The 27,571-nt window shown below is 47.0% G+C and overlaps 1 long non-coding RNA gene across 1 annotated transcript in view; it reads right to left on the bottom strand.

The window, feature by feature from the left end:
• LOC126017946 (uncharacterized) overlaps positions 1–26,207 on the bottom strand; it is a 109,226-nt gene extending 83,019 nt beyond the window's left edge. Inside the window, exon 1 of the long non-coding RNA XR_007498903.1 lies at positions 26,121–26,207. This is a non-coding gene — a long non-coding RNA (uncharacterized LOC126017946). The remainder of the gene's footprint in view (positions 1–26,120) is intronic.
• Positions 26,208–27,571: the final 1,364 nt, after the last annotated feature.

Genomic DNA, 27,571 nt, shown 5'->3' with positions numbered 1-27,571 from the left:
ACATTGGGGTCAGTTAATAAAAGCATCCTCTTGTCTTAGCATCTGCCTACTGCTCAGAGCACCAAAATTCTGCTGATCCTCAATGACTCTCCATACACCCACCCCGCCACATGTCACCTACTGCTAATATCCCACTTCACGAAAGAAACTGAGGCTCCAGCCCATCAACCATACGTCCCTGCTCCAGACGATCGACTAGAATGTTCCTGCCAGCAGAACCAGAACTAGAAGCTTTGTCTGAGTGCAGAGTCTGAGTCCTTCAATCCTACTTCCCACTGTACTCCTAGATACACACACACACACACACACACACACACACACACACACACACACACACACACACACACACACACACATATATTCTGAGACTTGCAACTGACCATTGAGGTCTGGTTGGTTTCCAGGGCACATAAACTTGTCATCGAATCCTCTCTCTCTGTCTTTCGCACACTCAGTACACACATCACATGTACCTTCATAGGCTCACATACACACAGTTATCAGAGTCCATGAACTTGTCGCTGAACACATACACACACACACACACACACACACACACACACACACACACACACACACACTGCTCATCTGCTATCGAAAAGAACCACAGCTTCCCTACTTGCTGAGGAAAAGGCACAAAAGAGTTATGGAGCATTATTTTAGCCCATAAACTTGTCACTGAAATAAAACACACACGAGTGCGTGCACACAAACACGCACCAGCCCTGTGGGTCCAGCAAACAGTTGAGAGAGAGAGAGAGAGAGAGAGAGAGAGAGAGAGAGAGAGAGAGAGAGAGAGAGAGAGAGAGAGAGAGAGAGAGAGAGAGAGAGAGAGGTGGTGTCTGGGAAACTAAAATTTCTCCCGCACAACTTGACTGTTTCTTTCTCCCTCTTTCTCTACGCTGGCGTCCAGAGAAAGACCCCCAGGTCTGGCCAGGGAGATGGGGTGCTCTACTGGAGGATAATGCCATCAAAGCTGGAGGATTAATAGACCTGGCTCTGGCTTTCAAGTCCCACCCGCTGACAGATCTCAGAATCCAACCCCCTCCCTACTCTGGAGCACTGGGCTTGCTTATCTTAGTGTGGGGTTGCCGTGGAAACCGCATCCCTTGTGAGATGTTCTGTCATAACATTTCAGGGCTGCTCCAAGCCCTTAAAGACACAGCCTTCTCCTTGCCTCTCCTGGGCCTCAGGCTGCTGGTCACATGTCTCTCTGGGCCTGGGATGGTGAGGAACTAGAAAGAATCCCCTTGTTTGGAAGGTCTTCTTTGGCATTTTGGGGCTTGGGGACATCTGGTGTTTGGCAGAAGGGGAGGGAGACCCTCTGCCAGGGGGTTAGTCTGGGTAGGCAATGGAGTCTATTTGGTTTCTCAAGGATAAGACTCACTGGCCTGTCCAAAAGGAAGGTGCAAAGGGTGCAAAGGGCAAAGGTGCAAAGGGCAAAGGATGGTGCACTCTGGGGCCATTGGTTAAGGGAGATTGACATTGGTGGTGGAAGGGCCCTGACTCATTGTATGTCTCAAATTCAACTATGAAGGATTCTGTTGATCATAATTGATTCAATAACATTTAAAATAAAATCTTAATAGTTCACAAAAATAAATAAAACAATAAGAAGATGCACTGTTGATGGCCATTTTACACCAGAATTGGAAACTGAGACTCAGGTTGCTGAGTTCACAGCCTTGGAGGCGAGGCCAATTGGTTTCTGTATTCAAGGTTCTAGGGAGCCTCCTGCCCCCTCAGCAAGAGGAATGAGGGGTGGTCCCTCCCACCCAGCTGCCTGCATCATTCAAGGTGGACATTGGCACCTGCAGCCTGGATCCCAATGCTGTCCCAGCAGTGCTTGTGCAGTCACTGTCCTGCTCTGCATCTTAGTCTGTCAGGCTCTGAGCCCTCTCCTCCCTACCTGCCTGAGCTCAGGTGGGTTAGGGGAGCTGAGGATTCTTGCACCCCCAAGGCTGAACTTGGACTGCCCCATGAGGCAAAGCTGAAGCTGCCTGCTGCAGGGTATCCCTGGGGTCCTCTGGTTCAGGGTCCTTCTCCTGCTGGTGCTTTCCAGGGACAGGTCCCTAATCTACTCAATGACTGCCCCCAGGGAACCTAGAAGTCAACTACACAGAGCCTGACGGAAGGTTCAGTTCACCTGCTCTTTGTTTTTGTTTGTTTATTTGCCTTTTGTCTATACCCAGAGATACTCAGGGCTTACTCCTGGCTCATTGTGTAGGGATCACTCCTAGTGGGTTTGGGGAACTCTATGGGGTGTTGGGGGATCAAATCCAGGTAAGCTACATGCAAGGCAGGCACCCTACCTGCTTTCTATCTCTCAGTTTATCTACTCTTTATTTTTTTTTTTTATCTTATTTATTATTTGGGCCACACTTGGCAATGCTCAGGACTTACTCCTGGCTCCGTGCTTAGGAATCACATTCCTGGTGGGGATCCATACACAAGGTAGCAAGGAACTAAACCCAGGTCAGCTGCAAGTAAAACAAATATGTGTCCTACTGAACATCTCTTCCTGCCCCAGCCCCACCTGCTTCTATGACTCCTGTACACAGACCTTGGACCTGACAGCCGAAAGCCCTCCTTGCCCAGCAGCCACTCTCTCTGCCTTGGGTTTCAGCACATTCTACTAAGGTTGGCCTCAGGGTGTGCTACCCACAGCAGCCCTGGTTCCGCTAACCTTGAAAACTGGGGGAGGACCACACCCCTATCTGCCCCACTGGATCCCATCCTGGTGTCTGGGCTTAGCAGACATCAGGAGGTCACCAAGAAAGTGCTAAGAATTCTGGGGCACCAGCCAGGTGAACAGTCAGCAGATGAGGTCACTGTCCTCAAGAGGCTGGTGGGATGCCTGCTGTCCCCCAACCCACCTCCATTCATATACTTGGTCCACTCATTCTGTTCCAGTTTTAGGGACTCTGTGCCCCCCTGATAACTGGTTCTGCTTAGGTCTCTGCCCCGAGAGACCCCCCCCCTCTTCCACCTTTCTGTATCTCTCCTTAAGTTTCTCACTCTCCCTCTACCCCAGGTCAACTTTCCCATCAACCCTATAGAGTTCCCCAATATTCATAATAATACTGGGCCTTGCTCAATGGTGAGCTCCATAGTGGGTCACACTCAGTTGGTGCCACTGCAGTGCTAAGGTACCCTGGCCCACTGCTGCCCCCTAAGATGCAGCCCTGTGTCACTGACTCCAAACAGTGCTCAAAATCCCAAAGTCCCAGAACTGGGGACTGCAAGGATCTCAGGGTGTTAGAAATAACAAGAGCCACCCATGGTCGAGTGGCTATGTGGTGTTAGGGCTCAATCCCAGGCACCCAGACATGCCAGGCATATACCTCGACCCCAGAGCCAACTTCTGACCCCTCAGAATGGAGTTTTGAAGAAGCAAGTTGCATCCGAGGCTGGAGGCTGATGCCCACATGCTGTCTGGTGTCCTTAGCACCCTGTAAACTGGAGTTCAGGGCCTCCTCATGTGAAGCCACTTCAATCTTTGTAATTGACAGCCTTGTGCCCTCTGATAGCCCTTCTTCCTGTCCACTGGCCCCGTTGTCCCCTCGGTTTAGGCAGACCCCCCCCTCCTGGCTTGGTGAACAGCTTCCCTGTGGGTACTTTCAGAAACAGGGAGTAGGAGCCATAATTGGCCAGAGCGGAAACAGAAGTCCCACAAGCCCTTTAATTAGGTCCCAGCTTCTCCACCCCTATATTGGCACTGGGCTCCAGACGGAAGCCGCCACCCTCCACCCCCTTCAGGGGACCCCATGTGCCCATCTTTAATTAAGCAGATGAGTCAATTAGCGGGCAAGTCTGAATGGAAGTGACCAGTGGTGCCCTTCACCCTCTGTATGACCCTATGGCACGAATCCTTCGCTCACACCCCACCACCCTGCACTCTAGTCCTGTGGACAGCTTTGAGGGGGAGGACAGAGATGGGCAAGGATAAAGCCAGTGTCCAACAGCCAGGGAAAGTGAGTCTGGAGCTCAGATGCAGGAAACCAAAATGAACCAAGGTCTGGGGGATTGTCTGGGTTCAGCAGAGCTGCCCAGGCAGAAAGAAAAGCCCTTCCCCCAGAGAAGTCATCTTTAGGGAATCACCACTAAAGCCTAGTTTTCCCATGGGACTCGCCTGCTCCCCAGGTCTCAGCAAGGTCACAATGGTGCAGAGAAGCTGGAGATTAAGCCTGCTTAGGTGCTACGGTGTCCCTGCTGCAGCAAGTACCAGAGCTCCCCATATACCCTGCATCTATGCCTTCCTAGAGCCCAAGAGTCAGAGCACGCACATGCAAACACACACACACACACAGCATATGTGTACAGTGCAAACACACACATGCCATGTGGCCCACGGCACATCACTGGTATGTGTGCATGTCACATGTACATGCATAGCACATAACACACGCATGTGCATCCGCTCAATATAAGCATATCATAGACATAAGCACACACTATTGACACAGCACACACTCGCACAGATTTATAGCAGGTCTAACAACACGTGTACATACACCCATGGCACAAATATACCTTCATCAAATCACATACTCATATAGAGCAGACATAGGGCACACTCACCCACAAGCATATAGGGCACCTATGCCCTGACCCTTCCAGGCAGCACAGTTGGGAAGCCCCCAAATCACTGACACAGAAATATTAGCAAAGGAGCTCCACAGAGATCTTTTGGCTCCCTGCACGACCTCACAGCCATGAACATGGGAGTAGGCAGGAGTGGCTGTCTCTTCCCCAACCCAGATGCGGTTCAAACAAACATACACTATTATTGTTTTCCCTCTTGCAACGCCTGCGGTGTCCTGCAGACATTCCATGAAAATGAAGCCTCATTTCCCACAGAAGAGGCTGTTTTCCCTTCTCATTCCATAAATGCCACAATTCTGAGTTTTGGGCACAGGGTTCACGCTGGAGTGTTTCTGAATCAGCTCGACGAATCTCAGAGCTTCCTCTGACTGAGCACACACCCCCACTACCCCAGGGCCAAGAGAACCCCACAGCCTGTCTTCCCAAATTTCTACAAGGTCCCTGGCCAGAAAAGACTCAAGATTCAGAGAGGTTAAGCAACTTGCCCTAGGTCACATAACAAATGCACAAAAAAATAGACATAGGGTAGAAAGCTTTGTCCCTAGGAGATGTAAAAGCCAACAGAGCACTTTTCCTGCCCATGGTTCCAAAATGGACGCTTGCATCCCAGTTGGTGCTAGCTAATGATGAGAAGAGTCTGACAAGGCTTGAACGGTGTTTTCACGATGCATTCATTCCTCCGTCTGTACTTATTTCTGTTGGGAAACGAGATTGCTGGCTTCCCCAATGATCCACGCTCTGCCTGCGTAAACATCCGTAAACTGTGAAAAGAATTCATTGATGGTTTCTCACACGCTCTCCAGGGTGAATGAAATGCAGCAGCCGACAAGAGGGTGGAACTGTTGGAAACACAGGGCTTCCTCCATTTGCTGCCGCCGCTGGGCTGGGGGCACTGTATGGGGTTCTGCAGAAAGCTGGGTCGAGGCCATTGCAGTGCACAAGGGCACTGTGGGGCCAGGAGTCTACCAGTGCCGCCGGGTCTGTGGGACTTTCCTCTGTGCAGCAGAGGAGAGAGAGTTCATGCAAACCCAGCCTGGCATCTGCTTCCTTCATCCAGTCCAGCATCTCCAAGTGCCAGAGAAAACAAAACATAAGCCATGGGGCCACCACCAGTTCTTCTGAAGGAAGGAGATTCCGCATCGAATTTACACTCTTAAGGCTCTCTGCGACTCTGAGCTGGGCGAGGCTGGTTCCATTTATACAAAAGCAGAATAAAATGCAAATGCCAGTTCCCTGTGCCACTCAAGCTTTCAAAGACTAGGATGGCATGTGGGATATACAGAGAGTTTCTGTCCTGACCCACAGGTCCACACTACAGGTTCTGCCGGGGAAGCTAAGACACTGCCCCCTGGGGAGCTAGCACAAGTTGTCCTCTCATCCCCTAGGCAGCTCCAGTTGCCAGTGGTCTCCATCGTGGAGGTTTGCAGACCCTTGAGTGACCACAGAAGATGAATAAAGATAGGTGATTTCCAAAACCAGACAGAGGAGTCCAGTGTTAAGTTATGCTTGCCTTGCATACTGCTGATACGAATTCAGTCCCTGGCACCACATGGTCTCCCAAACAAGAAGTTAAGAATTGCCCCTGAGCGCCATTGGATGTAATCCCAGAGAGCAGGAGGCCAAAGATTCAAGGGTTAGGAAAGGGCAGAGCTCTGTGTGAGGGGGGCATCTTAAGCCCTAAACTCATGATCCAATGGAAGATGGTGTTGAATAGGGGATGAACTGGCATAGCTACAGTGAAAACAAGAATAAAAAGGGCTTCTGAGAAGATGAGGGAACAGCAGGATGGTGTGCCAGGAACAGAAGGCCACCCCAGAGGCCAGGAGCCCTCCCACACACCCCAGAACTAAAGCCTGCCTGCCTTGCTTACTGTGGGAGGACATACATAGAAGGTTACCCTAGCTCTAGCTTTTGCCCACACCCCAGCTACCGAAGGGGGGCTGTGTGGTTCAGATGTGGTTCAGAGGCTGGCCCCCATTCAGTCCTAAAGAACTGGCGTTCAAGCCCCAACACGGGCTGGATAGGTTCTAACCCACCTCTGTAGCTAGTAGTACAAGTCATACCCTGAGCCTAACCCTCTGTGCCCCACTCTAGAACCAGGCTAGGTTTCTGGGGTGCACAGCCAGACAGATAGTGGCTGCACAGAGACACCAGAAAACATATTTGTTAATAGTTTTTGTTTGCTTGAATCACACTTATTTCTGCACTTTGAGATCACTTCTGGAGCGCTTGGGGTCCATATAGGTTGCTGGGGATCAAAACTGGGTCAGCCCTGTGCAAGGCAAGCATACTCTCCACTGTACTACCTCTCCAGCCAGGGTACATTCTAGAAGGGAAGGTGTGTTTACTGTGTAAAAGGCTGGCAGAAGTGTGAAGGCAGTTACTAATGGAAGAGTGAAGGAGCAGGAAAGCCTTGAGAGGCTGGGTCTCATGGTCAGTGCTAGAGTTGGACAGTTTACAAGGTCAGATCTATGATCCACAAAAAGCATGATAGTAGGGGTGGGTGTGTGTGTGTGTGTGTGCACATAACCCCAAGGGTCACACAAGTGTCTGGCCTCAGCAGGGTGTGTGGGGTCTCAGAAGTGTCTCGCTCCCAGCTCTGGTCCTGATTGGATCTCAGAAGCTCTCCCTTCTACTGAAGTCTCATTTATCAGCTTTTCCTATGCAGTTACCAGGATCAAGGACTGTCTTAGACATCATCACCAGGTCCAGAAGCTATTTTGTGTCTCCCTCCAGAAACAATAGGATTCCCTTCACTCATTAATAAAAAGAAACAGTGGGATTAAAACAAAACAAAACAAAAAGCAAGGACTGAACAGACATCCCTCTTCCTTGCTTTTTGTCATCAGTGCCATCACCAGGAGCATCCTGACACCTAGCAAAGGTGTTGACCAGACTGCTCAGCCCATACATTTGGCCAGGGAGATTCTGAGGCCTGCAGTCCACACATTCCCTAATCCTCATTGCTGTAGAGCTGGTGCATATGATGGCCAGTGATCAAGCTCTTCAGTTGTGACACACACACATTCTTGGTATGGTGCTTGCACACCTTTTAGTGATGCTCACTTGGGTAACAGACCTGGAGTTGCTATGCTCACACACAGATGACTGCAGAGCTGGGATCCCAGGCAGCCAGGATCAGGTTGTTTTCATATGGTGACTCCTAGAGTTAAATTCTCAAGTGCACTCTTGCAAGCCAGGCATTCTAAATCACCGAGATATCTCCTGGGCCCCTCACACTGGATTATTTATTTTACAAAAGAAGATAAGCAGAGGCTGGAGAGCTAGGGTGTGTGTGTGTGTGTGTGTGTGTGTGTGTGTGTGTGAGAGAGAGAGAGAGAGAGAGAGAGAGAGAGAGAGAGAGAGAGAGAATTGATACTCTAAAAAATTACTGTTGGGGCTGGAGAGATATAGCACAGCGGTAAAGCATTTGCCTTACACACAGCCAACAAAGGACGGATTCCAGTTCGAATCCCGGCATCCCATATAGTGCCCCCAAGCCTGCCAGGAGCTCTGAGCACAGAGCCAGGAGTAACCCCAGAGCACCCCCGGGTGTGACCCAAAAACAAAACAAAACAAAAAATAAAAAGTTGCTGTTCTTGGGGCTAGAGCGATCTTATAGTGGGTAGATGCTTACTTTGCATGTGGCTAACTCTAGATTGATTCCTCAGCATCCCATATGGTTCCCTGAGCACCACCAGGAATGATTCCTGAATGCAGAGCAGGGGTGATTCCTGAATATTGCTGGGTATAGCCTCCCAAAACAAACAAATAAATAAATTTACCATTCTATTTTCCAATACAAATAAAAGGAACTCTATGGAGCCAGAGCAATAGTATAGCAAGTAGAGTGCTTGCTCTTGCACACAGCCAACTCGAGTTCCATCCCCAGCACCCAACCACCGCCAGAAGTGACCCCTGAGTTCAAAGCCAGGGGATAGGACCTATTAACTACGGAGTGTAGCTCCAAAACCAAGACAAACAAAACACACAACAACAACAACAACAACAAAAATGAAAGGGACTCTAATGTGTTTGAAAAACACTCAATCATCACCTCTTGGTCCCCCCCAGTCCCTGGTAGCATCAACATCTGGATCTACACACTGAGATCCTTGGTAAGGAGGGGAGAAGCTGAGATCTGGGCATTATGGGCAGCCACCCACAAGCCCACATGCTGCCATCAGTAAGGCTTGCCAGGTTTCTCCGATCCCAACAGCAGTGCTGGCAGTCACTGGGCAGCACACAGTGACTCAGCCACTGGCTTCTGGCTGCTCCCCTGCTCTTTGCAGAACCTCTAATGGGTCCTATTTCCAGAATGTATGTTACCCTTGTCAACTGCTCTGTTAACAAGCCAGAGAGAAAGTTGGCAGAGTTGACAAACTGGCACTGCAAAGATCCCCTAGGACTATGGAAAGACGCCCCAAAGTCCCCATCTTATCCACACAAGGAAGTGGGCAGGTTGCTGGCAGATTCTTGGGTCCCATCCACTGGGAATTTTGAAGATTTTATTGATGAACACAATAACTGCTTATGGCTGCCTTCTATAAGGCCCACCACAGCTCCCGTTTGATGGTGAGGAAAATTTCAAAATTCAGGATGATATAAGATGGCCAAACTCATACCTAACAAGTGACAGAAATAGAATTCCAGAGTTCCTAATTCCCAAAACAAGTATCAAGATGCCATGACCTTTTCTCTTCACAAACTCCAGAACCTTGGTGGAAATGCTTGGTGGACTAGAATGAATGAATGAGTGGTGGGAGGATTGGTGGGTAGGTGGATGCATAAATGGAAGGGTAGAGAGCTATGGATGGATGGATGGCTGGATGGATGGATGGATGGATGGGAGGGTATAGATGAGTGAGTGGATGGTAGCATATGCATGGATGAATGCAATGCTATATACATGGATGATGAAAGGATAGATACAGAGAAGGGTGGGTGGATGAAAAAATAGATGGACTGGTGGTGGCTATGCAAAGATGGATGTTAGGGTAGATACATGGATGGGTGAATGCAATCATGCATGGATGCATGGATGAAAAAGTAGGTACAATGATGGGTAAGTGGAGGGAAGGATGACTGGTAGAATATTCATGGATAATTAGAAGAGCAGATAAATGGATAGGTGCATGCATGAATACATGTATAGATGAGTAGATACTTGAATGGATGCATGTATAGGTTGAAGGGTAGGATGTATGCATGGGCTGAAGAGTAGGATATATGCATGGGTTCAAGAGTAGGTGGATGCATAGATGCATGCCTGAAAGCATGGATGAAAGGGAAAATACATAAATGGATGCATGATGAATGCATAGATTGAAGGTAAGATAAATGAATGCATTAATTAAAGGATAGATAACATGGATCAATGTATATATACTGGAATAGAAGGATGGAAGGGTAAATAGTGGATGGGTGGATAGAGTATGCATGGATAGATTCATGGGTATATGGAACAGAAGGAGTCAAAGTATACCCACCCTCCTTAGATAATCAGCCCAGCCCCATCTCCAATTCCCCATCTTACCCTTCCTAAGGTGCCATGCTACAGTCCCCCAGAAGCCTTCCTGACTCTTTCTAGAAGCCTCTTCATTCACACATGAGCCTTGGTGTTTTTCATTCTGCCAGGGCCCAGAACAGTTGGCAATGCCTTTGTCCACCTTCACAGACCCCCATGAACAGACAGCACTACATTACAGCTCATTGCAGCTCTCAAAGTGGGCCTCCAGCCATTTCCCCTTGGTCCACATGCCCCAACATAAAGACTCCTGTATGTCAGGGATCCCAGGTCTTGAAGAGAAGCACAAAGGGCAGGTGGAGGTCCCCAGTGTCCTTGCGTGATACAAACATAAAGACCTGGCTGCCCCTCTGCCTCAGGAGCTGAAAAGGTGCATGGGAAAGGGGGAGAGAGATATACTGGTAGGCAGAGGGGTGATTGCTAAGCGTGGGAGAGAAGAGAAAACATTCAGATGCTCAGATACTCACATGCAAACACATACATTCATGACACATATGTACACACACAAATGCACATGCTACAGATACATGCACACAGAAAGAAGCATACCATACTCACGTATGTACACATAGACACACAGATACAAGCATACACACAGACAAACACACACATTCACCCTTCTGTGGTCCAAGCAGATATCTTGATAAGAAAAACAAATGACTTCTTGAAATGCCAGAAACTCAGACATGGGAGGTCCCAGACAGAGAGGCAATTTTGAAGGCCAGTGTACGCCGGACAAGGAGGCTCTGAGCAGGGAGAAGTTTTCTATCCACTGAGCTTCCAAATAAATCACCCACAGAGTCTGTGAGGTTTTCTCTGAGATCTCGGAGGGAAATCAGCATTAGCAGGATAGGAAGCAGGCTTAGAGGGAAGGGGGGGTGTCTTTTGCTCCCCTCAAAGAAGCTAGGCAAATTCTTGGGGCCTCTGTGAGGAGATTAGGCAGTGACCCACATCTGTCCAGATGCACCCTTTAACAGATGCTAATGGGTGTGTGTGTGTGTGTGTGTGTGTGTGTGTGTGTGTGTGTGTGTGTGACCCCTAATAAGACTCAAAGCCTCAGCTTTCCCTTCTGTGAAACGAACTCTTGGTGAGTCCCAGCCCGGGAGCTGGGGAGGTGGCGAGGATGAAGAGGCTTAACCACAGTCCTGCAGCCTCCAGACTCAGTTGGGCTACCCCCAGAGGACTGACATTGACAACACTGTGTCCCGATGCTCCCCAGGATGCTGTTCTAGTCCAGAAATTCAATTAAGGTCATTAGGATGCACTTAGGAAAACCAGGGAGCTGTCTAATACATTTTAGAAAGATTTGCAACAACAGAGCTTGAGTCAGATGTGTTTCCTACTTAACCCTCAGTTAAACAGAAAGCCCTGCCGCAAGGCAGCCAGCCAGTCACACGCGAATCACTGTTTTTCTTTTCTTTTCTCTTACTCTCTCTCTCTCTTTTAAATTGTCTGCCACTTAGATTTATAGTTGTATGCCCCCCTGAATAAACTGCCTTAAGATGGAAAATAAGGTCATAGGGGAGAAAAGATGCGATAAACCTTTGTTTGCTGCCCGCTCGCTCGGAGCCAACTCCCAAAATCTTATTCCTCTACCACACCGCCAGCAAGAGGTTCACCCAGGGCCGCCATGGTTGAACTGCTCCATGGTTGAACTGGGGGCATGTCTCACTTTATCATTACATCCCCAACAGTGGTATGTCCCTTTCTGGATTTTTTGTTGCTGTTGTTGTTTTGGTTTGGTTTTGGTTTTGTGGTCACATCCGGCAGTGCTCAGGGGTTACTCCTGGCTCTGTGCTCAGAAGTCCCTCCTGTCAGGCACAGGGAATCATATGGGATGCCGGGATTTGAACCATCTTGGATTGGCTGCATGCAAGGCAAACACACTACCGCTGTGCTATTTCTCTGGCCTGTTATGTCCCTTTATGGAAGCTTCCAGAAAGACACTGGAACAGGGATGTGCTTAGAGTTGGGAGTCCCAAGCTTCTAAGTGTGCCCAGTTTCAGTGTAGGTGGCATTATTAGGGAGGTAACATAGGGAGAATGAGAAAGAGCCATACCAGGGAGGACATACCCCTGTCATGGTGTAGGAAAACACAGAGGTGAGAGATTTCTCTCATGAAACAAAGCAGCCGTGCTATCCATCTACAATCAAAGTCCCTCCACAGGGACCAGAGCCATAGTAAAATGTGGAGGGTGTTTGCCTTGCATGTGGCCAACCAGGGTTCAGTCTCCAGCATTCCATATGCCCCCACCCCACCCCCAAAAATAAACACTGCCAGGAGTGATCCCTGTGCGCAGAGGCAAGAGTAAGCCCTGAACATCAGCTGAGTGTGGTCAAACAAAACAAAACAAAAAGCTGTTCTGCAAATAGGGCCACCCCTCAAATATAGGCTGCATGGGAATATAAGGGTGTGGGAACTTCAGATCCACGAGCAAGAACTTGTAGCTCATGGCCTGACTGTTCAACTGCACTTCAAACCTTTCCTGTCTCTACAACGCTCACATTCCAAGGGGTATCCTGGGATTAGAGCAGCAAGACTTAGCACCCCCTGCTTTTGATTTATTTGAGGGGAACTATCAAATGCTGGTCATGAGGCCCAGGGGTCCTACTGGCAATTCTAAAACAACTGGGATAATGGCTCCAGGCCAGGGTCCAAAGAGGCGGTACTACCTGGGTCTTAAAGTACCAGAAATTACCTGGACCACCCAGGGGCACTGAGTGTCTCCAGGCCCACCCCCTAACAATACTCAGAGATGTGCAGCACTGGTGATAACTAGAGTTAGCTGCATACCAGCCATGACCCCAACCCCTGTACTATCTCCTGAGTCCCAGAATCTTCTACACTGACTTTAAAAAAGATGATGCACAGAACGGTAGGGGTCTCTCAGCTCAGCACTGCCTGGGGAAGAATTGCATACAACTTCATGGAGCCAGACATGGTGAACAAAAAAATGAAAACAAAAACAGAGGATGGTGGGCCTGAGCGATAGCACAGTGTGAGGGTGTTTACAGCCTTACACGAAGCCAACCCAGGACATACCCTGGCTCAATATCCGGCATCCCATATGGTCCCAAGCCTTTCAGGAGCAATTTCTGCGCTCAGAGCCAGGAAAAACCCCTGAGCGCTGCCAGGTGTGATCAAACCTCCTGACTCCCCCCTCAAAAAAAAAAAAAAACAAAAAACAGAGGATGGTTAGTATAGTCGGTACAGCATTTGCCTTACAAGCAGCCAACAAGCATCCTATGTGGTACTATAGCCCACCAAGAACGATGCCTGAGCATAGAGCTAGGAATAACCCCTGAGAACCACCGAGTGTGACCCCAACGCAAAATCAAACAAAAACCAAAAACTAGTAACTAATTGGAACTTTCTGGAAGGAATGCCCTTCCATGTGAAAAGGGCAGGAAGGGAATGACTAGGTCCTGGTGCTGGGCTGGGAGCCTGGCAGATATTTTCTGAGCCCTCTGAAAAGCACTTTTCTCTCAGCTCTCAGAGTCCTCTGGGCTTTCCTCATCTTTGGAAGGAATCATGCTGTTTCTAAGACATTTTGAGGACCCTGAGGTCGGGAACTGAGAATTGGACCTCACTGTGTCCCAGGAGAGATTGAGGAAAGGACAGAGAGAGAAAAACAGAAGTTGGGAAAGAAGAAAGAAGAAGAGTGTGTTGTGAGTGGCCAGAGCTAGGCCACCCACAATGGGAAAAGCCTTGAGTATACCTGAGTGGTCCCCCCAGCCAGCGGCTCTCCTGTCCCAGTGTTCTGGCTCCCTGGCCAGTGCAGGAAAGGGTGCTATATGTGGCCTGGAGATTGAGCCTAAGTATATGGATGGGGCCAGGAATGGGAAAACACCCTCCACACTCCCAGATACAAGCAGACTGTACCCCTTCTGCTCATTTCTGCTCCAGGCAACACGTTAATTCCAGGCCTCTATTCTGGTGCCACAGAGGTTGTGTTTCTGGGGAGGCCTGTTTCTAAGAGGATCTCAGCTAAGAAGGGACATTTCCTACCAAAAAGTCTCTCGGGAAGTCTCAGCAGAAATAAAGTCCCACAATCTGGAAGCCTTATCCCCAGCATCTGTGCAAGGCTTCGACAGAGCAGTGGTCCTCCAGTGACTGCCATGTCAATGGAAAAGGGGAAGAAAGTAGGAGTGGGGGGACAGGGATCCCCTGGTGCTAGGATGCACAATCTGTCCCCAGAAGGAACTCCAACTCTTGTTTATCTCAGAAACAGGCCTGAAGATGAATCTCTCTTGCAGTTATTCTTTCTGTGAAGTAGAACCAGGTAAAGCATGAGCAGAACCTGGTGGCATGCAGGAATTCGGGGTCCCCCAGGACTCCAGGTTCTGTTTTTGTTGTGACTGGACACACAAAAACTTTCTGCATCTGCCCACTATGTAGTTCCATTACAAATGCAGCCTCCTGGGATCTTCTGAAGCCCTTTTAGTCATCTTTCCACTGACAATACTTTTGGGGAACCCTGACCTCTGTGTTTACCATGGGGACTGTGTGTGTCTGGGGTGGCCCACATTGGGTAAATGGCCTGCAGAAAATTTAAGCCAGAAAACCAGATAAAAGCCAGCGATTCCAAACAATAGCAGGGATAAAACACTGGCTCAAAAACAGCCAAACCAGGGGCCAGAGTAATAGCACAGTGATAAGTCATTTGCCTTGCACATGGACGACCCAGGACTGACCCCAGTTTGATCCCCGGCATCCGATATGGTCCCTCGAGCCAGCCAGAAGTGACTTCTGAGCACAGAGCCAGGAGTAACCGCTGAGCACCACTGGGTGTGGCCCCCAAACCAAATAATAATAAATAATTTATTTATTAACATTAAATAAGTAAACTTTTTTTTAAAAGCCAAACTAAGAACTGCAGTGATAGTATAGCAGGTAGTATACTTGCCTTACATGGGAGCAACTCAGGATCAATCCCTGGCATCCTATATGGTTCACCAAGTCCTGTCAAGAGTAAGCCTTAAGCACTGCTGGAGGGAGCCCCAAAACAAGGAAGCAAATATGTTCCCAAACAAAATTAAAGGAAATGTCACCCTTCTGCAAAAGTACAACCCACTCCAAGCATTTCCTTCTCAGGCTTAGACCAAGCCCTTCTTCCATCTTTCTTTTTCTGCCCTTTCAGCCATCCCCTACCAAGTTTTTCCTGCAAAATAGATCCTGAATGTCTTGGCTTCACAGCCTCATTGTCATCATATGATCCTCCCAAGCTACTCGCCTTTCACTTAAATTTTGGGGGGGGGGTGCCATACTCAGAGGAGTTCAATGACTATTTTTGACTCTGTGATCAGGACTGATCCCTGTTGGTGCCAGGGGCAATCAGCATGTGTGTTCAATTCCTGGGATCTAACTAGAGTCAGCTGCATGCAAGGCCTAACTCCTGTGCTCCCCTCCATCCCTGTCCTGGATTCTAACATCATTTCCTCAAAGATGTCCCATTATGAGAGATTGCTTCACTCACAGAATATTCTGGTAAAATGTGAGTGAGAACTTGCCAGCACAAAACTTTTGAGTCAGCAGCTATGCTCTGGGAGGCCTCTCCTTCCTTGACTCCACCTTCCCCGATTCTCTGACATGTCAACAGTTGCCTTCCCACCCAATGGTGCTGTCTCCTGCCATTCCACAAGTTTCTTCCTCCAAGATGAGTTCACTCCCCTAAGATTAGGGATTAAATAAAATTGATCAAAGAGTGACCAAGAGTCCCTATTCCAAAGAGTCAGCCCCAGCTTCTTCCTCCCACTGACTACTACCAGGCATTCTGTCTCAGTTGGTCTCCCCCAAATGAGAAGCTAAAGGTCCCTGAGATGAGGTTGTTTGCTGTTTGATTCACAAGGACATTCCCAGCAGAGACCAGTGATGGTGTTGTGGCAGGTCTTGGCCATGATTCACTGGCTAAATGAACCCCCAGGGGACACACCTTGAACCAAATCAGGTACAGGGATCACTCTTCCTGACCCAAGGGCAGGTGTGGAAACAGACACAAAGAATGGAAGGGACTTTACCCTTAGCTAGTGGCAGAGCCATGATTGCAAATGGTCTTTGAAGAGCTGCAAAACAAGAGAGGAAATCAAATCAAACGCAAATCCACTCTGTGAGATATGGAAACAAGCTCAAATGCCTCAAACCAGGTGAAGGAAGAAATCCAGCAGAGGGGCCGGAAAGAGCTCTGGAAAGAGCACATACATGCCTTGCATGTGTGAGAATGAATTCCCCAGCACCCTGACACAAGATCAAGTGTGATCCCCAGATACGATCCCCACTCCCCTAGACCATAACAGCAACAGAAAGAAAAAGTGAAGGAGGAAATGAGTTATTAATAACAGATACAAACGTGGGAATATCACCCTCGTGTTCATAAGCATTGAAATGATGCTATGAATAATTCTATGCCCACACATTTGACAACAATTTCATTTCAACAAATTAAATGAAATAGACCGATTCCTTGAAAGATACAATATGCCAAAATTATATAAGAAACAGACACTTTGAATGGGCCTCTCTATTTTTAAAATGGAATCAATACTTAATAACCTGTCAAAACAGAAAGTTCCAGATGGTGTCACTGGTGAATTCTAGCAAACACTTAAGGGAAAGACGTGTAACCAATTATCAACAATCTCCCTCAGAAGATACCAGCAGAGAAAATGTCTTCGAACTTATTCTCCAAAGCCAACATGAACCTGACACCCAAGCCAGACATACCAATAGCTCTGCTGAACATGGAAAAAAATCTCAACAAGTTACTAACAAATACTAGCAAAAATCCAACAAAGTATGAAAAAAAAAAAAAAAGAATTAAGCACCTCAGCCAAGTGTGATCCTTTCCACGCTTGCCAGGCTGATTCAACATTCAAAAATCAGTTGAAGTAACTCATGACAACAGGCTAAAGAAAGAAAAGTCACACCATGCTATCAAGAGATTTAGGAAAAGCAATGGCTAAGATCCAATAGCCATTTATGACCAAAACGCTCAGCAAAGGAGGAAGAAAGGGAATTTCCTCAATCTGATAAACGACGTTTTCCAAATGAACTTGATACTCTTTTGGAGTTGCTGTGTTGGGGGCACATCTGGCAGTGCTGGGAACAGCTTCTGGCTTCCTTCGAGTTCAGAGTTTGATGATTGCTCCCAGATATACTAAGAAGACCATGCAATACTGGGGGGTTGAACCAGACAAGTGAACAAAGTATGAGCTTTGGTCCTTTAAGTCCTCTCAAAAGGGGCCAGAGGCTAGCACAGTGATAGGGTGTTTGCCTTGTATGTGGACGACTCAGGAAGGACCCAGGTTCGATCCCCTGGCATCCTACAAGAACCTCGGAGCCTGCCAGGAGCAATTTTTAAGTGCAGAGCTAGGAGTAACCCCTGAGCACCGCCAGATATGTCCCAAACAACAACTACAACAAAAAATTAAAAAAAAAAAAAAGTCTTCTCAATAGGTGCAATAATGAGAACCGGAAATTCCTCCATTACGATCAGGAACAATGCAAATTAGGCCCCTCTTGGTGTTGCTTTTCAACATTTCACTGAAATCTCAATAAATGTAACAGACACAACTTTCACCCTAACAGAAGACATTGATTTTTATTATATTGCTGTTTTTACTATTATTTTGGTTTGGGGAGGCATACTTGGTGGTGCTCAGACTTATATGTAGCTCTGTACTCAGGGATTACTCCTAGCAGGGACTGGGGGACAATATGTAGTACCAGGGACTAAATCTGGGATGGCAGTATGCAAGGCAAGCACCTTAACTGCTGTACTGTCTTTGGGTCCTCAGGTTTTCTATTTTTTACAAATTGGAAAAAAAATAAATGATTTGCATTTATACACAAATACCTGATTGTCTTAAAAACAGGAAAACACTGACAAAGATATCTTTGTCTTGGAATTAGTAAACATGTATAATATAGGAAAATTATAGTATATCTAGTTAATATACAAATCAATCCCTTCCCTATCAACAATGAACCTGCAGAATCTGACCTTAAAAACAATACTGGAGTGGGGAGCAAAATGATAGCAAAGTGGGTAGGGCATTTCTCTTGCACACGGCTGACCTAAGTTCAGTTCCCAGCATCCCATATGGTTCTCCAAGCCTGCCAGCAGTGATTTCTAAGCAGAGTCAGGAGTAAACCCTGAATGCTGCCAAGTGTGGCCCCCAAAACAAAACAAAACAAAAAAACAATACCAGGGCTGGAAAGATAATAGAACAGGTAGAGTGTTTCCCTGGCACGCAGCCAACTTACATTCGATCCCCAACACTGCATATGTTCCCCCAAGCACATCCAGGAGGGATTCCTGAGCTAAGAGCCAGGAATAAGTTCTAAGCACAACCAAATAAACAAAACAACTCCAGTTCCATTAGCAACAAAGGTGATCTAATGCAAATATCCACTTAATCAAGTAAGTGTCAGCTCCATAATGAAAAAAACCTGACACTATGGTGAGAGACAAAATAATTGCAGAACAATTTCTTGTCTTTGTTGTTTTGTTTTTATATTTGTTTTTGGGTTACAACCAGCTGTATTCAGGGGTTACTCCTGACTCTGCACTCAGAAATTGTCCCTGGAAGGCTCGGGGGACCATATGGGATTTGAACCACCATCAGTCCTGGGTCGGCTATGTGCAAGGCAAACGCCCTACTGCTGTGCTATCTCTTTGGCCCCAAGCAGGACAATTTCTAAGCTCATGAAAGGAAAACTCCATGTCAGGTTGTCAATGTTTCCCAATCTAATCTAAAGATTAATGTGATTCTAATCAAAATCCAGGAAACTATTTTATAGATATAAACTAATTACTTATAAAGATTATATGGAAAAACAAAAGCCTTAGGAAAGCCAACCTAATATGGAAGAAGAAAGGTGTAATACTAATGTTCCTCTACTTCAAGACTCATTGTAAAGCTACCCCCAAAGATAGTACTGGGGTTAAGGCACTGGCATTGCAGATTGTTGACCCAAATTGAATCTCTGGCATTGCATATGGTCCCCAAGCACTACCAGTCGTGACTCCTAAGCACGAAGCTGAGCATTACCAATTGTGGCCCAACTGTCACATCCTCAAAATGCATCCTTACATTTATTATGGGGTCATAAGGATAGTACAGGAGTGAAGGTATTTATGTGCCTTGCAGGTTGCTGACCCAGTTTGATCCCAGGCATCAAATATGCTCTTTCAAGAACTGCTAGGAATGAACCATGAGCGCAGATCCAGGAACAACCCCTTAATACTGCAGGGTGTGACCCCAAATCCAACCAAGCCACATAAAATGGACAATATTGGCATTTGCAGTATTGGCAAAAGGACAACTAGATCTATGGATGAGAATAGAAAACATAGATAAAGATTCCCCCCATTCACACGCACACTCACACAAATAGAGGGAGCACATCTTTGACAAGGGAGCAAAGACATTACGATAATGAAGAAGTAATAATTCAATAAACAGCTGAACACCATGTACCAAAAAATTAACCTACAGGTGGATCCTACGACCTTTTCCTAAATCAACTCTAAATGGATCACAAGCTTTTGATGTAAAATATAAAACTATAAAACTGAAAAATAACAGGAGAAAACCTTAGATGGTTTGCTTCGGGCGACGTCTTTTGAGATAAAATACCAAAGACACAATCCATGAAAAAAAATAAGCTGATAAGCTACACTTCGTTACAATTTTAAAATTGTGCTTCAGGGCTAGAGAGACAGTTCAGCAAGCAGAGCGCATGCTTTGCATTTGGGAGGCCTGGATAAAATCCATGATCCATATCCCCTGAGCATCTATAATAGAAGCTATCCCAGAGCACAGTGTCAGGAGCAGGGCCTGAGAGCATCACTAGGAATAGCCTCTCCCCACAAAAAATAAAATTCTGCTCCATCAAATTCTCTGTGGAAAGAATAAGAAATCACTGAAAAGAGAAAAAAAAATGCACAAGCATTTCAAGGACTTTGATCCAAAATACAACAACTCTCTGCGCAGTGCGTTAATACGTAAGTGAATGATCTGACTGAAAGATGGCCGAAGGCCTGAAGAGACAACTCACCAGAGATATGCAGATGGAAAATGGCATGTGGAATTATGGGCCACATCACACATCATGGAGGAATTGCAGGTGATCGCAACAATGAAATAACGTCACACACCTACGAGAATGGCCGAGAGCCAAGACACTGACAACATGAAATGTTGGTGAGGCTGTGAAGCCACAGGAATGCTCATTCAGTACTGCTGGGGGTCCAGCATGGAACATTCTCTCTGGAAGACACTTAGGCAGCTTCACAAAACTAAACATGTTCTTAGCATATATTCCAGCAACTGTGCTCTTGGTATTCTTGCAAATGAGCCATACATTTATGTCCATGCATAAAGTGGCACAGTGAAGTTCATAATTGCCCAAATATCAAGACAACCAAGATGTTCTTTAAAAACAATTGTGCTTCAGGCAAATGGATAATCTCCTTGCAATCAAATGTTATTCAGTACAAAACAGAAATGAGCTGGTAGTATTATGCACTAATGGTATTCAGGGGACTATGTGGTGCTAAGGAGAGAACCATGCAAATCGCGTGTGCCAGCCTTTTGAGCCGTTGGTGTGTGCCCAGCCACACCCCTCTGTGATAGTAACAGATTGTGCCCTTTGAAAAGAGAAGGCCTGCCCTGCACCCATCCTTTGAGAGTTTGTAAGTTCTCCTGCCATGATTCAGTTACTCATCAACCATGTGGGTATAAAGCTCAATAGAAAACAAGGTGGTAGCCTCTTACGGGTGTTATCTGCTCCTCTGGTTACATGAAGAGAAATAGAAATGTAATGATTCATGTCTTGCCTCCATGAGGAAGATGAAAGGAAGATGAAGATTTCTCTCTCCCTACAAGGAGGCATCACCCACCTACTGAATAAGTTGTGTGTCGAGCTGCCTTGAAACCTACCCTGTACCTAACCAAGGAGACAGAATTGCTAAGGGGATAGCTCCATTAGCTTAGCCTCCCTAAGGGAAGACAGTAGGGACAGGAATGAGGCCCCTTCAGCAAATGGGAAGCAACTTGCAAATGGAGGCAAAGATTCATGACCAGGAACTGGCAAGATGGCAGCAAAGGCCTATGTGCATGGAGAGCGGGACAAAACTGGGACTCATCTACAAAGTTCTGGCAGATGTAGGACTGAGCGAATAGGGAACAGCAGGAATGCAATCTTGTCCCCTGTCCCCTCACATGAGGATCCCAGTCCCAGAAGCAGAAATAGGAAGAGAGGCATAGCATGGACACACTAGTCTGGGAATGCCCACTGTCCAATTCTGGCAGGTGTGTCCTTGTGCCAGAAGTGCAAGAAAAAGAGATTTTGGGTGGTTCCCCCCCAAGGACAGACTCTCCTTTCTGGAATTCTGGCTCCTTCCCAGGCAGTGAGGAACCTGCACATCAATATCATGGTACTTGGACTTGCTCACAAGGTGGGAGAAATGTGGGAGTGAAGCTGAACAAGCCATGCCCCTTCCTGCAGGCTGATCGCCTACCCCCACCCCTCATCCCCCAGTCCAGACCTTCTCCTGAACTGAAAAAAGCTGGTTCTTTCTGTTCTGTTCTTATTCACCCTCCTTAAGGAAGCCTCTTACCTGAACTTGTCCCCTACCCTTCCCTGTCAGCTCTCAGCCCTGTCCTGAGAACCACCAAGATACTGGATAGGACTATAATCCCCTCAAGCCAGCTTTTTATTTCATTTTGTTTGGGGGCCACACCCAGCAGCACTCAGAGGTTACTCCTGGCTCTGAGCTCAGAAATCCCATTTGGAAAGGCTCAAAAAACCATCGGGGGTACCAAGGATAGAACGTGGGTTGGCTAAGTACAAGGCAAGCACCTTACCTGCTGTTCTATCGCCCAGCCCCCTCAGGACAGCTTTTGCTCACTCTTGTCTTCCTGCAACCAAGATGTCACTGAGGGGCCCATGACTCAATGTCCAGGTGAGACTGGGCTCATTGGTGAGACAGAAGGATTCCTTTTATTTGAGGATGTGCGTCACCATTGTCCACATGCTATTTTTAAAAATTGTTATTGATTGAGATTCTGTGGTTTACATGACTATAAATAATGGTTTCTCATACACATAATTCCAACATCACATCCATCCATCATCAGTGTACCTATTTCCTAGCCCCAAGAACTCCAAACTCCCTCCTTCTAAAATTCCCCTTCAATGCAGTTATTTATGTAAATCAGTTCTCCCCTTCTGCTTCTGGCACTTTATTGCTACCTCACATATGAAAGAGATCATTCTATATCTGTCCCTTTCCTTCTATTTGACTCCACTCTAGATCTAGAGCATGATACCCTCTAGTTCCTCTAGTTTCATGTTACAAACTTCATAATTTTGTTTTGTTTTTTAAGTGCTGTAGAATATTCCAGTGTGTGTGTCTCATAATTTTGTTTTATCAAGTTATACCCAGCTGTGCTCAGGATTTACTCCTGGCTCAGCACTCAGGAATTATTCATGGAAGTGCTTGGGGGAGAATATGGGGTGCCGGTGTTCAAACCCATCTTGTAAGGCAAGTCTCCTATCCACTGTACTATTACTTAGGACCCATATACCTCAACTTCTTGATCCATTCATCTGTAGTTATATCTTTGGATTGTGTTCATATCATGGCTATTGTACCATATGCTGTTTCTACATTGGACCATGTGGAATGCACAGCTGGATAGACAGACAGCAATAGCCACATTTTGGAACTAGTGATGAGCTAGTTAGTTATTTGCCTCCAAATCAAAAAGAAAGAGTCCCAGACAACAAATTTCAACTCAGCACTTAGAACAACCTTGACCTGTTAGAGCCAGCCCAGGGCTACAATTCAAGCTGAAGTCCTTGAGTCCAGGATCCGAGATAGTTGGGCAATACTGAAAAACCTCTTGCCTGATTCAATGCCTGCAAGGCCCCTCCAGTTTCTGCAGAGTTGGTACATTTGACCCTTGTGGAATCCTTTGTATGAGCAGGCAGTCTAGATCTACCATCCAGAGTCAAAGAAAGTGTTCAGAGAGGTTCAGCCACTTGGCCAAGGTCACAGAGTCATGCAGAACTATGAGTGGAAACTGGGTGTTCTTCTCAATCATCCTGAGTATGTGGTTAGTGTAGCTCACCAGACCACAGGCAGCTATTTTCACCTATGACGTCTCCATCATCTGGAAACTTGAACCTCTCTCAAATCCAACACAGTCTTGTCATCCTGGTTACTGAGACTTTCCTGCAGAGCTGCCCCTTCTCTGCCCTGCAAAGGCCTGGAGTGTTCTAGAGTCTCCTAACCATCTAACCAGCATTTAACCACTAACTACTTACCTCCAAAGACCAATTAGGCAATGCTCAAGCTTGGCTGTACACTGGAATAATCTGAGAAGCTTTAACAAATGAGAATGCACCTCCAAAATTTACACGGTCATCAAAACAGCATGATACTGGAACTGCAGCTATAGTACAGTAGGTAGGGCATTTTCCTTGTACCCTGCTGACCTGGGTTCAACTCTATATGATTCCTTGAGCCCAGCAGGAATTATTCATGAGTGCAGTGCTATGAGTAACCTTGAACACCACCAGGTATGACCCCCAAAATAAACAACACACTACAGAAAAAACTAACCTGATGGTGATCATAGGACAGATATGAAGAGAAATGGAAAATAATTAAAAGTCCAGAAACAAACCAATATCTCTATAGCCAAGTGATTTTCAAAATGCTGCCAACAGTATTGCTGGCAAAAGAACAGTCTCTTCAACAAGGAATACTAGGACTCTGGGTCACCATGTGTCCAAGAAGGCAACTGATCCCCACTTCATAGAAAACAGAATAGAAACATAGAAACAGCAGTTCAAAATGAACCAATGACTCAAATTAAAGCACTAAAACCATAAATACTTCTCAGAAAATACAAGAGCGAATCTTTATGACTCTGGATTTGGCAATGGAATCTCAGACATGCCAACAGAAGCATGAGCAACAAAATAAGTACGAGTTCCAGTTCTGCTGGCTTTCCAGGCCACTATAACCCTTCCACAACTCACTGTACCTTGCTCTACCATCAGAACCAGCCAGAGGAAGAACAAGATGTTACCTAAAAAATGGGGATTTCTGGGCCAGAGAGATATTACAGAGGGTCAGACACTTGCCATGAGTATAATCAACCCCAGTTCTAATCCTGGTACACGTGGTTCCCTTAACATCACCAAGAATGGTTCCCTAAACACCCTCCCAAGATGGGTCTAACCCCCACCCCCCAAATTGCCTTTCTCTTACCTGGGGTTCAGAGAGGCAAGCCCAGAACCCCCAGAGCTTGCCCTTCCGGCCTCAGCTCAGAGCTCAGCTGAGAGTAAGCCTGGGGAGTTCAAGGAGAACATCACTAAAGATGCCACTGTGGTCTCTGTGGGCCTTGCAAAGGTCTGGGGGACACACGGACACCTCCATGAGTGCCTGGGGCCAGGCATCCAGCAGGGTGCATCTGAGAGGCTGAATAATCATCGGAGCAATATAGGGAGCCGCCTGGATGTAGGGTGCTATCACCAGCTCAGTGTGAGCCAGCACAGTGCTGGGGGGAGCACAGAGTCTTCCTGGTATGTGGGTGGTGGGTGCTGGATGGGGAGACACTGGAGGGCACTGCAAGGCCATCCAGAAAACTCTGTCTTGGCTCAGGGGTCCAGTCCTGACCACTGGCAGAAGTGCCGCCTGGACTCACAAAGATTCAAAGAGCTCATTGGTGGACACCCCTTAGCAAGAAACAGGAGGGGACTTATCTCCAAACACTCTCAGGAAGAGCCTTTCACACCTCAGGGGGCTGGGAGTATGGGAACAGACAGATGACAAAGCCCAGGCCCTGCTCAGCCCGTTTTTAGACCAGAGGTATGTGTCTCCAGGGAGATTTGACTGTTTGATGACAAACATCGCCTGTGGGACATCCCAAAGGCAGTGAGTGCTTCATCTTAGAGGTCACCTTGGGGGATGGTAAAAGGTCCCAAGGGCTGCCACTGCCCCAAAGCAATAGGATTCCATTGGCCTCATCCCTCACCTCCATGTGCTATAAAGTCTGCCCACTTTAAAGATGAGAAAACAGAGACCAGGATGGTAATCAAGACACTTGCCTCCTCCCATTTAAAAAGCTACAGAAGAGGCAGAGGTAGAGTGGCCTCCTGACAATTTCACAGGGAGCTTCCTCAGGTGGCTGACAGAGATGAGGGTGGCCCACACTAAAAAAGGTGAGGACACAGCATCCCTTGGAGGGCCCTGACCAGAGAGCCTGGAAAATCAGCCTGAAGAAAGCTAGGATGGGGAAGGGCTGGACTAAGCCAAGCACTTCATGGAGAAGGGTAGAGGTGAGTGAGGAGGCAGAGAAGGAAGTGGGAGGTGGACTGGACTATAAGAGCAGCATTCCTAGAGGGCGGAGGGCAAGGGAGCCCCCAAGATCTGGGTCACGGACATCAGCCTCCCATTAAGGGTTTTATTGTTTGTCTTTTGTGCGGTTTTGTTTTGCTTTGTTTGGGGGTCACACCCAGTGGTGCTCAGGTGCCTCTGTGCTTCCTGATGGTGCTCAGGAAACCATATGGGATTCCAGAGATCCAATCTGGGTTGGCATCTTAGATGGTGAATGCCCTATCCACTTGTTATCACTCTATCCCCAACTAGTCAGGCAGTTTTATTTTGGGGGTACCTCACAAAAGAATCCCTGTTCCCAAGGGCAAGAAACAATCCTGAAGGCAGGTCAGTGGGAATGAAAGTGAATGTCAGGCATGTCCACCCATTGCAGGCACCAGCAGTGGCATGGTTCACTGCTCTTCATGCCCATCCCTGAACAAACACCTCTATCTGCCCTTCACCACCCATCCCAAGAGGAGCTGAGCATTTCACACTCTCACACACAGGACATGGAGGGTGTGCACAGTGGCAGCAGATCCTGGTACCTCTGAATGGATTATATGAAGAAGTGCCCAGAGAGCAAATCCTACCTCTTTCCACTGGAGTCTGTTCCTTCTACGGGTCGCCAATATTCCAGAACACCTTCTGAATGACCTCAGGATCTGTTCTAGAAGAGGAAAGAAAGTGAGAAATTCTTAAAAACCCAGGAATATTGACTAATGGGAATATTTAACAGGTTGGAGTATCAGCTGTGCATGAGTTGGACCCCCAAGTTCTATCCCTGACATTCCAGGCACACATGCCCAACAAATACCCCTTGGTATGACACTAAGCACTGCTAGGGTGACCCTCATCAGCTCCAGCACTGCTTGGTCAAGCTCTGGAGCAAGTACAACATGCCTGAGGTCCTATAACAGATGGCACAGATCCGGGATACAAGTCCATGGACCATGAAGCCCAGAACACACGAAGAAAGGGAGAACAGAAGGCAGCAAGGTCAACTATGCTTTCCAGATGCCAGAACAGAGCACCCCACACAGAAGCCATCCTTAGCTCCCTGCCAACTGAGGGATGCAGGGCTGGGTCCCAGGAGACCCTGATGTGTTTGATCATCTCCTCTCAGACATCATCCACCCCGTGTCAGCTGCAGTCACACGGTACAGACAGTGGCTGCAAGGTGAGATAGATATTCATCAAGCACATTTGCACAAAATATCTCTCTATTCGTGTCCACAGACACACACATACATACAGCTTCTGCTTTTCTGCAAGTTTGCCTCACACCACTTTGCTTCTGTGAAAGACCTGTTTTCTCTCATCACAAAGAAATCCATGGGAGTAGAGCAATAACACCAAGCAGGTAGGGCATTTGCCTTGCAAGGGTCCAACCTAGGTTGAATTCCAGGCATCCAAAATGGTTCCCTAGCCTGCCAGGAGTGACCCTTGAGTGCAGAGCCAGGAGTAAAAAACCCTGATCATTGCTAAATGTGGCCCCCAAGTAACAACAGCAAAACCAAAAATAAGACTCCAAAGAGCATTTCTGCCTTTGAGACAAAAGTCTAAAAGCACAAAAACCTTGAACATTGGGCATTGGTTTTGCAGTTGGTGTTTGGAGGTCCTGTGGGGGAGGGGGTGAATTGCCAGGTGACACACAGCATTCCTTCCCAAGCAGCTTTCTCAGCCTTGCCTCATCACGCCTGCCGCTGTGCTCTACAAGTGCTTTTTCTGCTTGTAGGTGTTACCTGGTATTATTTGCCAGGTTGTAGTGCTGAGAGTTTTTTTTTCCTGAAATTTCCATATAAATTAATGGTAATTGCTTCTTCACTTGTCATATCAGCTTACAACAGATTTCTTGGGAAAGTTCTACTTACAAATTGCAGGGGAAACACATGTCTACACACGTATAAATGTAGTACAGCCCACATATATATGTCTACAGATCTACATATATATGCATAATATGTGTATTTCACACACATATATATAAGCACATAGACTTGTGTATGTACAATTTTATCTTTTTGGTGGGAATTTGGGGAAG

This window comes from Suncus etruscus, chromosome 9, assembly GCF_024139225.1.
Source record: "Suncus etruscus isolate mSunEtr1 chromosome 9, mSunEtr1.pri.cur, whole genome shotgun sequence".
Classification (NCBI taxonomy): Eukaryota; Metazoa; Chordata; class Mammalia; order Eulipotyphla; family Soricidae; genus Suncus; species Suncus etruscus.
This window is presented reverse-complemented; position numbering and strand designations above follow the sequence as displayed.